Genomic DNA, 14,955 nt, shown 5'->3' with positions numbered 1-14,955 from the left:
TTTCATTCTATTCCTCACTTTTTTATTAATGATTAAACATACATAATTGACTAATACAGACATATAACATATAATGTTATATTTTAGTTTCCAAGGGCTGCTGTAACAAATTATCACAAACTAGGTCGTTTTAAACAACAGAAATTTATTTTTTTATAATTCTAGAGGGCAGACCAAAATCAATGTCTTTGCAGGGCCGGGCTTCCTCTGAATGTTTCAGGAGTGAATAATCCCTTACTTTGTCCAGCCTATGTTGCCTCCAGACATTCCTTGGTTAGTGGCAGGTTAACTCCAATTTCTCCCTCCAACTTATATAGCCTTCTCCCTTGTGTGTCTGTGTCTCAAATTTCCTTCTCCTTTTCTCATAAGGGAAACTGTTCTTGAAGTTAGGGCCCATCCTACATCTTATATGATCTCACCTTGACATCCTTAATTTAAGTACATCTGCAAATGCCATATTTCCAAATAAGGTCACATTCACTGGTACTGGAGGTTTTGGACTTAGAGATATCTTTTTGGAGGCAACCCACTGTAATATATAAATATATAATGATTTATAATTGATTTTATATATAGTTATTTATTTTTGTTAAAAATCCTTGCTTTAATAAATTCTTGATGCCTACGTTGTGAAGTTTGTTCATCTGTTTATGTATTCAGCAAGTACTGTGCTAGGAACTAGAGATACAAAGATGAGTCTGACAGATACATTCCCTGCCATCATGTATGTCAGAGTCTAAAGACATTGCAACTAATAAGAAAATATATGTGGTGTGCTGTGAGAATAGATGTTCATGATTCTATGGAAATATGTAATAGAAACACTTTCCCTAGTTAAAATATTATGCTGAAGGTCAGAGATTGATCCTTAAGAGATTGATCCTTCACTGCTGCTGCTGCTAAGTCACTTCAGTCATGTCCGACTCTGTGCGACCACATAGATGGCAGCCCACCAGGCTCCGCCGTCCTTGGGATTCTCCAGGCAAGAACACTGGAGTGGGTTGCCATTTCCTTCTCCAATGCATGAAAGTGAAAAGTGAAAGTGAAGTCGCTCAGTCGTGTCTGACTCTTCACAACCCCATGGACTGCAGCCTACCAGTGTCCTCTGTTCATGGGATTTTCAAGGCAAGAGTGCTGGAGTGGGGTGCCACTGCTTTCTCTATTGATCCTTCACTCAGTTCAGTTCAGTTCAGTCACTCATTCATGTCCGACTTTTTGTGACCCCATGAATCGCAGCACGCCAGGCCTCCCTATCCATCACCAACTCCCCAAGTTCACTCAAACTCATGTCCATTGAGTCAGTGATGCCATCCAGCCATCTCATCCTCTGCTGTCCCCTTCTCCTCCTGATCCTAATCCCTCCCAGCATCAGAGTCTTTTCCAATGAGTCAACTCTTCGCATGAAGTGGCCAAAGTACTGGAGTTTCAGCTTTGGCATCATTCCTTCCAAAGAACACTCAGGACTGATCTTTAGAATGGGCTATCTGATTACAATTCCCTTTTCTTTCATTATCTCTCACTCACCAAAATAAACTCCATACTCCAATCATATAGACCTCTTTGTAGTTTTGTGAACACACCATTTCATTCATACTTCCTGAATTTATGCATTCTTTTCTTTATTCTGAAACACCTTTCCCCTCCTGTACTTGGACATCAAGCAATCTCAGTCACCAAAATTAAACTCAAGTGTTACTATTTCTGTGAAGCCTAGTCTGTCTATCATCTACCTCCAGTTATTTTTTTTCTTCCTAAAGAGTTTTTGACATATTTTTGACAGTTATCTCAATATGCTATAATTACTCATTTACATATCTACTTCTGCACATACACTATGATTTTATTAAAGGCTCTATTGTAGTATGATGCATGTATACTGATCAAGTTCCAAAAAAGTGATATAGGAGTTAAATGCATACATGATAACTCAATGATGAATATACAGAGTTAAAACAAAATATTCATACTTGTCCTACATTTTATGTTATTCTATTTTATATCCTTTTGTTACCTCCTCAATCATCAAATAGATACAAACAGAATTTTTGGCTACCAAATCAACAATCGTGAAAAAGTGTAATATACTGTATTTTACAAGAAGAATAGAGCTGGAAGAATCATGCTTCCTGACTTCAGAGTATACTACAAAGCTACAGTAATAAAAACAGTATTGCACTGGTACAAAAACAGACATATAGATCAATGGAAAAGGAAATACACCCATACACTTATGGTCAATTAATCTATGATAAAGGAAACAAGAATATACAATAGAGATAATACAGTATCTTCAATAAGTGGTACTGAGAAACTGGACAGCTACATGTTGAAGAATGAAATTAGAACTTTAAATTAAAAAAGACAATCTATATACTGGGAGAAAGTATTTGCAAATGATGCTATTGAAAAAGAACTAATTCCCCAATTACCCAAATAGCTCATGAAGCAGAATATGTTTATTAAAAACATCCAATTAAAAAATGGGCAGGAGATCTAAATAGATATTTCTCCAAAGAAGATGCACAGATGGACAACAGGCATATGAAAAAATATTCAATGTCACGAATTATTAGAGAAATGAAAATCAAAAGTACAATGAAATACCACCTCACACCAATCAGAATGGCCATCATTAAAAAGTCTACAAATAACTAATGATGGAGAGCTTGTGGAGGAGAAAGAACTCTCCTACATGTTTGGTGGGAATATAAACTGGTGCAGTCACTATGGAGAACAATTTGAAGGTTCCTTTGAAAACTGAAAATAGAGCTACTATATGATCCAGCAATGCCACTCCTGGGCATATATATGGAGAAAACAATAATTTGAAAAACTATATGCACCTTAAAATTCATAGCAGTACAATTTGCAATAACTAAGACACAGAATTAACCTAAATGTCTATCAACAGATGGAAAAAGAAAATGTGGTAACATACAATGGAACGTTACTCAAAAAAGAATGAAATAATGCCATTTGGAGCAACATGGATGGACCTAAAGATTATCATATTAAGTGAAGTTGGTCAGATAGAGAAAGACAAGTATAATATCATTTATATGTGGAATCTAAAAAAAAATGATAGAAATGAATTTATTTAAAAACAGAAACAGATCCGCAGATGTAGGAAACAAACTTCTGGTTACCAAAGAGGTGGTGGTAGCTGCTGCTGCTGCTAAGTCGCTTCAGTCATGTCCGACTCTGTGTGACCCCATAGACGGCAGCCCACCAGGATCCCCTGTCCCTGGGATTCTCTAGGCAAGAATACTGGAGTGGGTTGCTATTTTCTTCTCCAATGCATTAAAGTGAAAAGTCAAAGTGAAGTCACTCAGTAAGTGGCTGACTCTTCGCGACCCCATGGACTGCAGCCTACCAGGCTCCTCTGTCCATGGGATTTTCCAGGCAAGAGTACTGGAGTGGGGTCCCATTGCCTTCTCCAGGGGGTGGTAGAGAGAGAGATAAATTAGAAGTCGGGATTAAGATATACACACTACAATATATAAAGTAGATAAACAAAAGGATGTACTATATAGCACAGGAAATTATATTCAATATCTTGTAATAACCTATAATGGTTATGCATAGTTATATATATATATATATATATATATATATATATATATATATATATATAACTGAATCACTTTGCTGTACACCTGAAATTAACACAACATTGTAAATGAGCTATACTTCAATTTAGAAAATAAATAATTTTTAAAATTAAAAAAATAAAAAGTAAAAAATAAAATGGTTTAAAAAAAGGAGACAATCCCATCTCCTGAGGGGGTGATTTATTACTTGCAAGTTATGTGTACCTTTATTATTTATCATAACAGCCATCAGAAATGTCTTTGCTAATAACTTAAATTATACTTTATTTTTTAATAAAGCCTGAAATTTAACTTGATAAAAATAGACAACTTCTTGTCTATCAAATTAACAATACAGTATTTTATTCAAAGTGATGACATTTTCCTGCTATGTTGGTGAAAATGTAAATTTGCAAACACTGCAAGAATTTTAGAACATTCCTAGCCTTCATCTAGCATCTAAAGTTTTAGAAATCAAACTTAAGTAAATTATCAATATGTGGGCAAAGATCAATGAACAAAACTGTTTATTATGGTGACATGAAAAAGCACAAATGTCCAACAGTAGTGAAATGGTTAAGTAAATTGATATATTCCTTCTGTAGATATTAAACAATATTTAAATATCATATTTTTGAAGAATATTAATGAAATTTGTTGAATAGTACAGTGAGAGAAGAGTTGATTATGAGTCACTAACTCTAATATTCAGCTTTTTCTAAGGACAACAGATGTGATAGAGTAGTCCTTTTCATGGGACCATGTGCATTTCCCAAATCCTCTTGGATTTCTTCTCCAAACAAAGATGATTTTGCTTTCCTTTTGCTCTGTTTCTCTTTTTGTAAAGGCAGCATACTCCCAAGTTTCCATTTAATGATTTCCATTTAATTGAAATAAAAAATTGTTGGCATTTTAAATTCACTTCACAGCTCTCTCATCACCTACACCTGAAATTAAGGAAGTTTTGAGGATTGTAAGCTTAAAGAGTCATTTACTTCAACAGCTCCACAGATATTCTTTTCTATCAGCACCAACTTACTAGGAGGAGAAAACTTTCCCCTACTTTATCTAAAACTTAACTTAGACTTACTATTGTGGCTTTTCTATTAGCATTTGGCAGCTACTTCCGAAACCTGGTGGCTCAGAGGTTAAAGCATCTGCCTGCAATGCAGGAGACCTGGGTTCAATCCCTGGGTTGGGAAGATCCCCTGGAGAAGGAAATGGCAACCCACTCCAGTATTCTTGCCTGGAGAATCCCATGGATGGAGGAGCCTGGTGGGCTATAGTCCACGGGGTTGCAAAGAGTCTGACACTACTGAGCGACTTCACTTTCACTTTCCAAAACCTGGCACTCCAGTCTCTTGACTATCTGCTTGAGACAGCGACATAGATGGGATTCAACAATTTCACTATGAAAAGAACACTATGGTCAACCTATTCAGCACCACCATTCCTGTAGATTTATCTCTTTGGGAGATTTTCCTCTTTGGGAGATTTTCAGTCTAAACCTTTGGGCCTCTGACTTCTTCCATTGGTAGTAAAACATTTATTAATAGTAATGAAGACTCATCTTACCAAAACATTTTTAATAAGTGAGGGGTGAAACAAAACTTTAAGTGAACACAAAAGATTATAACCAGTTCACTTTAAAATTTTTCTAATATTTGACTTGTTATGTATTTCTAGCATAACTGATTCAGATAAAACTGTTAGTATCTCTTTTTTAAGTATAGAAGATTTTGAAAACTGGAAAGATTTAATTAAAAAGATGTGTTCTTTCACATGTAATACCCCCTAATGCTCTTAATTAATTTGAATATCCTTAATTACTTCTGTAATTTTTCCATGTGTAAATAGCTAATTAAAGTATTAAACTATCCTTAAATGTTGCAAAGAATTAAATATGTAATTATTCCCAGGTTGATTAAAGGATTACATGAAAAGGTATCAAGGCTTCAGATAGTTTTTTGTTGTTTCATTTTAAAATTCTGAATACTTTTAAATACATTTTCCCCAACATAATTGCTCTCAGAGTACAATTTGTCAGAGATAAGTGACAAAAGAGGCTTCTTTAGAACACTCCCTTTAGATTTTTGAAACCATTAGAGAACCTAAATGCAATTCAAGTACATATGAGTCATAAAATGCCTACTGAAGAAGTGAAGAGTCAAGATGGTAGAAATGGTTTCCCAGCCTCAGGATATCATCAGCCTAAGAACATTTGTATTGATGCCACACTTTTTTTTAAAATTTGTCTTCTAGTTGTTTGTCAGTTGAAGCAACTTATGCAGCTCAACTCCAGAAAAATAAACGACCCAATCAAAAAATGGGCCAAAGAAATAAATAGACATTTCTCCAAAGAAGACATACGGATGGCTAACAAACACATGAAAAGATGCTCAACATCACTCATTATTAGAGAAATGCAAATCAAAACCACAATGAGGTACCACTTCACACCAGTCAGAATGGCTGCGATCCAAAAATCTGCAAGCAATAAATGCTGGAGAGGGTGTGGAGAAAAGGGAACCCTCCTACACTGTTGGTGGGAATGCAAACTAGTACAGCCACTATGGAGAACAGTGTGGAGATTCCTTAAAAAATTGCAAATAGAACTACCTTATGACCCAGCAATCCCACTTCTGGGCATACACACCGAGGAAACCAGAATTGAAAGAGACACATGTACCCCAATGTTCATCGCAGCACAGTTTATAATAGCAAGGACATGGAAACAACCTAGATGTCCATCAGCAGATGAATGGATAAGAAAGCTGTGGTACATATACACAATGGAGTATTACTCAGCCGTTAAAAAGAATTCATTTGAATCAGTTCTGATGAGATGGATGAAACTGGAGCCGATTATACAGAGTGAAGTAAGCCAGAAAGAAAAACACCAATACAGTATACTAACACATATATATGGAATTTAGGAAGATGGCAATGACGACCCTGTATGCAAGACAGGGAAAGAGACACAGAAGTGTATAACGGACTTTTGGACTCAGAGGGAGAGGGAGAGGGTGGGATGATTTGGGAGAATGACATTCTAACATGTATACTATCATGTGAATTGAATCGCCAGTCTATGTCTGACGCAGGATGCAGCATGCTTGGGGCTGGTGCATGGGGATGACCCAGAAAGATGTTATGGGGAGGGAGGTGGGAGGGGGGTTCATGTTTGGGAATGCATGTAAGAATTAAAGATTTTAAAATTTAAAAAATAAAAAACTAAAACTAAAAAAAAATAAATAAATAAATAAAATTTGTCTTCTAGTGGTTTAGAGTTGCCTATCAAATTACATCCTTCTGGCAAACCACTTGGATGAGATTTTGCTGGAAGATAAAATTTTCCTCAATTTACTGACACAAATCAATTAAACCTCATAATGAGTTCAGTTAATTTTTGAACTTGGCTCCAGTGTCATCTGAAACATTACACCAAACCTAATACAATAAACAGTAACCTAAAAGTTACAAGGTTCATTCATGTAATTAGCATTTCTTTTTTTCAATAATTCTGTGAACAGTAATTAAACTAATGTGCCAATGTGTATGTAATATTAGCTTCAGTTTAGAAATGACAATAACAGCTATAATACTTTTAACAAAATCACCAAGAGATCCAGAGAAGAATATTTTACTTACTGAGTTTCTTTTTATTTAGTAGTAAATGTCCACGTATAAGATCACCCTTCAGTGCAATGGGGCAACTAGAGCAATACTTAGTAAACAAAACATGTTTGACTCTGTTGTACATGTTCCCCTAAAAGTGCTCACTTCTCTTAAGTCTAGTGTCCTCCCTTACTAACACTATCTGATTTATTATACAAAGTATATTCTGGGTTTCACAAAATTCAAGTCAGTTAACATAGGCTTGAAAAGCTGGTAAAAGGCAGCCTCACAGGTGCTGACTGGAATTTGAATTTACATTCAATCAATTATATTCACAGTACAATTAACTATGTCTTCAAAATTGTTCCTAATACAAAATTTTTGATGACCAAAATCAGGCTCTTCCACATGAGGTACTTCACTTAAATATTTCAGGAAATGAGAAATTTATGTTGTTTAGATTTTGTAGTATCTCAATGGCCACTTTGATTACCTTTGTTATCTCACTATCACCATGCGAATCTTTGATTACCCAAATATCATAGAAATCAGTGATGTTCTGATTTCTGCCTCCTAAGGTTTCGCATCTGAGAGCTTGCTAATTAAACTAACAAAATATAGATTAATAAGTAAAAAAAAAAAAGAATAATCCTTTCCTACGTGCATGTTAGCTAGCAAAAGAAGCTAATGTTAAGTAGTAATATTAAGGGTTTATGTGGGCTTCCTCAATGGCTCAAGAAGTAAAGAATCTGCCTGCAGATCCCTGGGTCATGAAGAACCCCTGGAGGAAAAGATGACAACCCATTCCAATATTCTTATCTGGAAAATCCCATGGACAGAGGAGCTTCCTGGGCTACAGTCCATAGGGTCGCAAAGAGCCAAACATGACTAAGCACTTGATGGATGGATGGAAGGGCTTATATATCTTACTTAGTAGGGAAAAGGGAGGGGAAAAAGGTTTCTTTTCTGTAGGAAGAACAAATAAGGTTTCTTTAGGAAAGACAAATTAAATTTTAGGAGAGCAAATGGGAGATAAGAAGGCTGGTTATTTTTGTAATGTTTATTTATGTAAAGTTATTAAAATTTGCAATGTTTATTTATGCAGGTACAACTGGTCTTTCTGACTTCTTGGCCATGAAACTCTCCCAAGAGAGTATAATAGGTTTACTTTTGTTCTCTCTCTTGGGAGTAGACGCACTCCAAAAAAACGAATTTTATGGCAGCTTCATTTCCCATAAGTTTCTGTTTTTAGTCAGATAGAAGAAGTTTTGAGAAAGTTTTTTTTTTTTTGCATCTGTTTATTTTCAAATATGTCCACTTTACTATAATTTTCATACCAACCCTGGGGTTCCAGCTGGATCTGCCCAGTGGTTACTGACAGTCTGAGTCTTACTGTTGAAAATGTATTACAGGTAGATTTGTTATTTAATGAATCAATCATCTTTGATATAAATTGAGCGGAAAGACAAAATCTGAAAGGGTATGATATTTTAGGGGACCTGAGTTTTAAAGAACCCTAAAGTAAAAATTGTGTTCTTCAATGGAATTTTAAATTCTTTACATTCATTTTATTTTATAATTTGCTTATTATTTTACCCTATGTTTTACCCCCAATTCACTCCATGATACAGTTTTAAGTCACACTCTTTAAAAATTATGCTGTCATTCATCTGGGTTCTGTCCTAGATGATGATATAATGTTACCAGTATCATTAAGGCAAGCTCTTTCTCCTCCAAAAACTCATCAAATTGATATGGAAGACAAATACAGGTAAACAGATAGTGATGTGATATAATAAGATGTGAATAATGGCTAGGAGGAAAGATGCCATGATAGATTTTAGAGAACAGATAGTGTTTGACTTTTGGTCAAATTTACTGCCATTGCTTTGTCCTAGATTTTTTTTTTTTTGGATCCGAATATAATTCTACATGTTTAGCTTGTCATTGCACTAGCTTTCAAAATGACTGTAATTGCTTTCCAGGTATAAATGTCACCATTCATATGGATTAAATATGTTATACACTGGCTTCCTTGTATTATATTCTTGGGACTGTACTTGAAAGCCAGCCCAAGAATTTTATTATCAGTGACTTATTTATGAAAAGGTGTCACTACCAATCAGCATAGCATGAATTACCATAATAATGACCACATTTACCAATGACAGTTCCTATCTGAAGAAATGACATCACCAAATAAATTAATTTCAGAATAGTGGACTATTTTCAATTAGAATTAATATCTTTCAATTTATTTCCAATTTTCCTTCCATAAAACTTAAATTTAATCAATTTATTATTTAATAAAATTATATCTGTAAAGAATTCAATTGACTAGGCCCAAAATGCAAAATTCAATAGTACAAAATAAAATAGATTATAAAATATTATTGTCTTGCCAAGCCAGGTTTCATTCAGAAGCTCATTCACATGGTAACTTGTAAGCATTGCCTACAAAGAAACATGTCATAGAACCTATAACATCCAAATATAACTATATCTGTTAACATACTGATTAATATAAAAGACTAAATAAAATGTATTTACATTATTACAAGTAAAGATAACATTTCAGTTCACACCACCACTACAAAAAAAAAAAAGCAAATTCTATTATGTATAACTGGACACAAAGTGATTAATTACAATTCAAATATATTTTACTTGCCTTGGGCTTTTATCTTGGTGTGTTTTAGGCTCATACATTTTGCAAACTAGCACATTTCCTCCAGATCAAAGTTGGAAGGATTTCAGATTAATTTATTTTTAGTCTATAATCATACTGTTCAGGAAACAGGTAAATTTCTCACATCAGACTAACCTTAATATACTAGTATAGACAAAAATTCAAATATCATATTCATATATATTGTTTACATTCATACTTTCACAATCACATCTGTATATACAGATACATACATTAACATACAACAGACAAACTCATTAAAGGATTATTTAATTTAAATTTTTTTTAAATGGTAAATCCAAATTCAATGTTTCTTATTTTCCTAGAGCAGGGTCAAAGACAAAGTCTTTCAGAAGAATATAGCCAAGTAATTGCTCCTTTGGCTGCCAAGAATGGTGAATTTATTTAGCTTTCCCAGATTAAAGGGCTTCCCTATTGTCTTAGTGGTAAAGAATCCACCCTGCCCCTAACAACAACAATAACCCAGATTAGACCTCCATATTCAGTTTTATGAATTGTTACACAAAATATAATGCCAGGAAAGCCAAATTTATAAATCCAAAATTTAGAAAGGTCCATTTCCATCATATTTGCTTAAACTTGGATAATGTTGTTTCTAGTATTTTTCCCCCACCCCAAAAACAAACTTTATTTTAGAGTACAATTTGTTTTCAGTTTAAAGCCAATTTCCCAAATGATGCTACTTATCTTGTCTCATTTATAAAATACAAACTTGTTACAACAATCCAATGTCCTGGCATTTATTCTCAGCCATGTACTAATATTTGAAAGTTTCTGTCTTCAGTTTGAACATTTCTTGGTGAAAAACAATGTTAATTCATGCATTTATAACTCTCAGAAATATATAAATTAATAAAATATGAACTTTTCCTAGCAGTCTTCTGCAATGTGGAAAAGGGTAAATAATTTTAAATAAATAATATGAAGAAATATGGGAAATAACTTCTAAACTATATATGAATACCACATTTTAGAAATATATAAATTATTTAGCTGAGATTGAAACTAGATGAAATGGAAAATTTGAAAAGAATAATAGACATTAAAGAAATCTATGAAATAGTCCAAACATGACTTCCCTCAAGAGATTATGGATCCAAAAGTTTTATCTACTAATATTTCAAAATCTGTAGAATATATCTTATTGAAATGTGAATAAATTATTTACAAATTTGGAAAGATCCTTAATTCTTTTATGAAATTAGAATAATCTGGATAAGAAAACCTGAGAGGTACATGGGAAAAAGGAAGAAATATGAAAACTTTTGCCTAATCTTGCCTAATATACCTACACCAACAGCATATTGGGTTGGCCCAAAATTTTGCTTGGGTTTTTCCATAAGATATTACGGAAAAAATCTGAATGAATTTTGGGGCCAATCCAAAACAAGGATTCTAATTTCTCCACATCTTTAACAACACCTATCTTTTTCTTCTTTTAACTATTTTTTGTTGTTGTTTTTTGATAATAGGCATCCTAACAGGTGTGTGATTTTCATTTGCATTTCCCTGATGATTAATGATGTGAGCACCTTTTCACATAACTGTTAGCCAACTGTATGACTTTTTTGATGGGGGATGAATGGTGTAGCATGCAGGATCTTAGTTCCCAGACCAGAGATCAAATCCTGTGTCCTCTGCATTGGAGCATGAGTCTTAACCACTGAACTGCCAGGGAAAGCCCCTGACTTCTTTAGAGAAATGTCTATTCAGGTCCTTTGCCTATTTTTAAAATGCAGTACTTGGGTGCAATCTCAAAAACAACAGAATGACCTATGTTTGTTTCCAAGGCAAACCATTCAATATCACAGTAATCCAAGTCTATGTCCCTACCAGTAATGCTGAAGAAGCTGATGTTGGACGGTACTATGACGACCTACAAGACCTTCTAGAACTAACACCAAAAAGAGATGTCTTTTTCATGGTAGACTACTAGAATGCAAAAGTAGGAAGTCAAGAGATAACTGGAGTACAAATACTTGGAGTACAAAATGAAGCAGGGAAAAGGCTAACAGAGTTTGGCCAAGAGAACATACTGGTCATAGCAAACACCCTCTTCCAACAACACAAGAGGCAGCTCTACACATGGATACCACCAGATGGTCAATATTAAAATTAGATTGATTATATTTTTGGCAGCCAAAGATGGAAAAGCTCTATACAGTCAGCAAAAACAAGACTGGGAGCTGATTGTGGCTAGGATCATGAACTCCTTATTGCCAAATTCAGACTTAAATTGAAGAAAGTAGGGAAAACCACTAGACCATTCAGGCAAATCCCTTATGATTATACAGTGGAAGTGACAAATAGATTCAAGGGATTAGATCTGATAGACAGAGTGCCTGAAGAAATATGGATGGAGGTTCATGACATTGTACAGGAGACAGAGTGATCAAGACCATCCCCAGGAAAAAGAAATGCAAAAAGGCAAAATGGTTGCCTAAGGAGGCCTTACAAATAGCTGAGAAAAGAAGAGAAGCTAAAGGCAAAGGACAAAAGGGAAAATATTCCCATCTTAATGCAGAATTCCAAAAAGAATAGCAAGGAGAGATAAGAAAGCCTTCTCAGTGATCAATGCAAAGAAATGAAGGAAAACAATAGAATGGGAAAAACTAGAGATCTCTTCAAGAAAATTAGAGATACCAAGGAAACATTTCATGCAAAGATGGGCACATTAAAGGATGGAAATGGTATGGACCTAACGGAAGCAGAAGATATTAAGAAGAGGTGGCAAGAATACACAGGAGAACTATACAAAAAATATCTTTATGTCCCAGATGACTGCAATGATGTGACCACTCACCTAGAGCCAGACATCCTGGAATGTGAAGTCAAGTGGGCCTTAGGAATCATCACTATGAACAAAGCTAGTGGAGGTGATGGAACTCCAGCTGAGCTATTTTAAGTTTAAAAGATGATGCTGTGAAAGTGCTGCACAATATATGTCAGCAAATTTGGAAAACTCATCAGTGGCCACAGGACTGGAAAAGGTCAGTTTTTATTCCAATCCCAAAGAAAGGCATTGCCAAAGAATGTTCAAACTACCACACAATTGCATTCATCTCACACACTAGCAAAGTAATGCCCAAAGTTCTCCAAGCCAGACTTCAGCAATACATGAACCGTGAACTTCCAGATGTTGAAGCTGGTTTTAGAAAAGGCGGAGGAACTGGAGATCAAATTGCCAACATCCATTGTATCATAGAAAAAGAAGAGAATTCCAAAAAAATTTGTCTTCTGCAGAGTACATCATGTGAAATGCCAGGCTGGATGAAACACAAGCTGGAACCAAGATTTCCAGGAGAAATATCAACAACCTCAGATATGCAAATGACAACACCCTTATGGTAGAAAGTGAAGAGGAACTAAAGAGCCTCTTGATGAAAGTGAAAGAGGAGTGTGAAAAAGTTGGCTTAAAATTCAACATTCAGAAAACTAAGATCATGGCATCTGGCCCCATCACTTCATAGCAAATAGATGGGGAAACAATGGAAACAGTGACAGACTTAATTTTCTAGGGGTCCAAAATCACTGAAGATGGTGACTGCAACCATGAAATCAAAAGATGCTTGCTCCTTAAAAGAAAAGCTATGACAAACCTAGATGGCATATTAAAAAGTGGAGGCAACATTTGGCCAACAATGGTCCATCTAGTCAAAGCTAGTAGTCATCTATGGATGTGAGTTGGACTATAAAGAAAGCTGAGCACTGAAGAATTGATGCTTTTGAACTGTGGTGTTGGAGAAGACTCTTGAGAGTCCCTTGGACAGCAGGGAGATCCAACCAGTCAATCTTAAAGGAAATGAGTCCTGAATATTCATTGGAAAGACTGATGCTGAAGCTGAATCTCCAATACTTTGGCCATCTGATGCAAAGAACTATCTCATTGGAAAAGACGGTGATGTTGGGAAAGATTGAAAGCACGAGGAGAAGGGGAAGACAGAGGATGAGATGGTTGGATGGCATCACCAACTCGATGGACATGAGTTTAAACAAATTCCAGGAACTCACAATGAACAGGGAAGCCTGGCATGCTGCAGTCCATGGGGTTGCAAAGCAGCGGACACAACTGAGCTATTGAAGTACATTGAACATACATGAATATATTCCAACGAAGTCTAAATGAAGATTTGTGGGATTATGAATGGAATTTTTTCTTTATGCCTGAATCTAATTTATTTTTCTACAATGATCAGTTTGTCTTCATATAACTAAAAATTGTTATTGAAAGCAATAATTTTGAAAGAGGCCATAATATACTTAATAATTTATAATATGGTAAAGAAAGTATCATAAATTACTGGGAAAAGAAAGGCCTACCTAACAAATAGTTATGAAATAATTGTCCAGTTACCAAAAGAAAACAAATTTTATCTTTATATCTAAATTAACTATAAGTGTTTGAGGAATTAACTATAAAAATATAAGAAAATATAGAAATAGCTAGCAGAGAAAAGGAGGTAAAATATTTATCATATCTTAGATAACAGGTTTAGTGAAAATTTGAGGAGGGAGGGGGGTTCAGGATGGGAAACACGTGTATACCTGTGGTGGATTCATGTTGATGTATGGCAAAACCAATACAATATTGTGAAGTAATTAACCTCCAATTAAAATAAATAAATTTATATTTAAAAAATGTCACAAAAGACAATAAAAGTAAATGTTTTATATATAAACATGCAAAATGTTAAGCTTTGCTGATCAGAGACATTAAATTAAAAGAAAAATAACTATTTGAGAAAAATATTCACACAAAGTAAAATTATCTTATGATATAAAGGTCAATGAAAGCTCTAAATTATTCACAGACTAAGAAACACAGAAAGGCTAGCAAATTGAAAATGTTTGGCCTCACTAATAAACTAAGGACTTCCAATTTAAATAGCAGTGAGACATGTTGCCATTAGCAAAATTTAAAAACCTTATTTTTAATTATCATAAGTAATGTTTAGAAGTGTAATGAGATAAACACTGTCTTTATCTGCTAATGAAAGTACAAACCGGTAATACTTTTAGGATACTTTGACAGTTTGC

The sequence above is a fragment of the Ovis canadensis genome, chromosome X, assembly GCF_042477335.2.
Source record: "Ovis canadensis isolate MfBH-ARS-UI-01 breed Bighorn chromosome X, ARS-UI_OviCan_v2, whole genome shotgun sequence".
NCBI lineage: Eukaryota > Metazoa > Chordata > Mammalia > Artiodactyla > Bovidae > Ovis > Ovis canadensis.
Note: the sequence above shows the minus strand (reverse complement) of the source record.